The following is a 2,210-nucleotide window of genomic DNA, read 5'->3' as shown; positions in this document are numbered from 1 at the left end:
TGAAAGAAAATATATTTGATAACTAAGAAGAGCAAGAAGTGGTTTGTAAGTGAGTTTTTAAAGTTAATTAAGCAGGATTCAGAAAAGAGAGGTGAAATGCAATTGTGCAAACTTTTACTGTTCTATGACCCTTAGTAAACATGGCCTTGGTTAGAGGCCTGGATCAGACCAATCAGAAAAATAATTTCTTCCCCATGGGAGATTATAACAGGTAAAGAAAAAGAGAGAAGACGTGGAAGACATCGCTAATGTTCATCCTCTAATTTCTAGGCCCATGGAAAACAAGAAACTAGACTTTCTACTCTCCTGGAGCTGTGCGACTTGTTCTCACCAATGGAAAGTGAACAAAAGGTTCCTGGTCAAAGAATTTAACTCCCCGCACATGACTCTTCTCCTCTTCCCCTACCAAGTCAACCAAGACAGCCTTGTGTTGAGATGGCACAATCCCAGTAGAAAAGCAGTCTAATTAGCTGAGTCACCAGGAAGAGCAGCTGCCCCAGGGAATCACTCACACCTACAACACACTCTATGAATGAGAAACAACTGTTCTTTAATGAAAGCCCTGGAGGTTGTTGGTTACCACAGCCTGGCCTGACTTGACTTAACCGCTACAGGACAGGAGCTAGGAGGGTGACACCTCTCTCTCCACATCTCTCATGTAAATGTGATGATTCATGAAGTGGAAGACTGGCCACAGGCTTACTGGTAGACCCCAAGTACAAGGCATTTGACCCTGGTTGTGAGTACTTCTCCAGGTGCATGGCTGTGGAGCTCACACTGGTGAGGGCTTGTGTGGAGCTGAGGATAAGGAGGCATGAGAGGGTGGTCAAGCCACTGGCTCTAACTTCTTCCCTTTTTCCTGCCCACACCTACCTTAGTCTTTCCCAAATGTTTTATTGCATTTGGAAATGGAGACAGACACCCAACTTAGGCTAAGTGAATGAGGACATGGCATGGAGATGATCAGATGCAGTAACAGCATGAGCGGGTGGAAGAGGCGTGTGTCCCCTTCTTTGTAGACAGCTCCATGGCTGGGCTTCTGCAGCTTCCCTCAGAGCTGAAGGAAGGGCCATGTGGAGAGGAGAGGAAGGGCCTAGACAATATGGATCAAATGGGGGCCTGTATTTAGATTTAGAGGAGAGAGGGGGTTGATAGATGGCAAGGGGTGGGGAGAACATGGAGGATATGGCACTGGACCAGAAAGTTAGGAGGGCTGCTCTTTCTTCTGTGTAAATGTGTCTAAGTCTCACAAACTCTAAAATCTGATCTGCCTACATAATAATAATAACATTTGTCAATTGCTTATTAGGAGTTTATTTTCTAAGTACTATATGAATGTGTGCTTGTGTGTGTGTGAAAGAGAGAAAGAAAGAGAATCATCACAAAACCCTTTGCAATAGATACTATCATGATCTCCCTTTTACAGATGAAATAAGTATGGAATGAACCACAGGTCACATAACTAGTAAGTCCCTAGGCTGTACTTTTTCCATCACACTGTATTTCTTGGGAACCCAGGGAAACTTTATTCCTACACCTTTAGCATTCCGGTCATGATAAGGCACACAAAAAGGCAAAATAACCAAGGAATTTCATCATAGCTATTTGGTGTCAGGACAGATCTCTGTCAGGAAGTCATATCCTACCTAACAAAGGGAAATCAGTGGTCTCACATCACAAGCAAGGAATGGCATAGAGCCTGGCGATGGGAACTAAGAAGAGAAAGCAATAAGCTTCAGTTAGCAAGCTACAGATCTCCTTCATCAATGGCCTCCGGTACATCTTAAATAAACTGAAGCATCATATTCACCCCATTAGAAACGTTTTTGGGTCATTTTCTGTGCTTAGTGTCAGTGTCTACAATAGAAGGGCCTGGGCTTATCAGAGACACTGTTCAGTTCCGGGGAGACAAGAGGAAAAAGATGTGGCTTGCTTCCTTTCTCCCATATTTATGTTTTTTGTCTTCTACTTTAATTAACCTGAAAAATAGGGCAGGGTGTTTTGATCTTTTTCTTCCTGTCTGACTTCAGCCAGCAGCCCTCCCTAAATAACTACAGGCTCCCCTGTGATTTTTCACTCAAGTTCATATTTTGCTTCTCTCTTTTCTTTCCTTCCTCGTTCTCTGAGAAGTGAGAGAATTTGGGTGTATGTATGGTTGTTTTTTTAGGGTGGTATTTATTCTCCCTACTGCCTGACACAAATATCCCTTT

The sequence above is a fragment of the Mandrillus leucophaeus genome, unplaced genomic scaffold (assembly GCF_000951045.1).
Source record: "Mandrillus leucophaeus isolate KB7577 unplaced genomic scaffold, Mleu.le_1.0 Scaffold867, whole genome shotgun sequence".
NCBI classification, from domain to species: Eukaryota; Metazoa; Chordata; class Mammalia; order Primates; family Cercopithecidae; genus Mandrillus; species Mandrillus leucophaeus.
The sequence above is the reverse complement of the archived record's forward strand: the minus strand, read 5'-3'. Positions refer to the sequence as shown.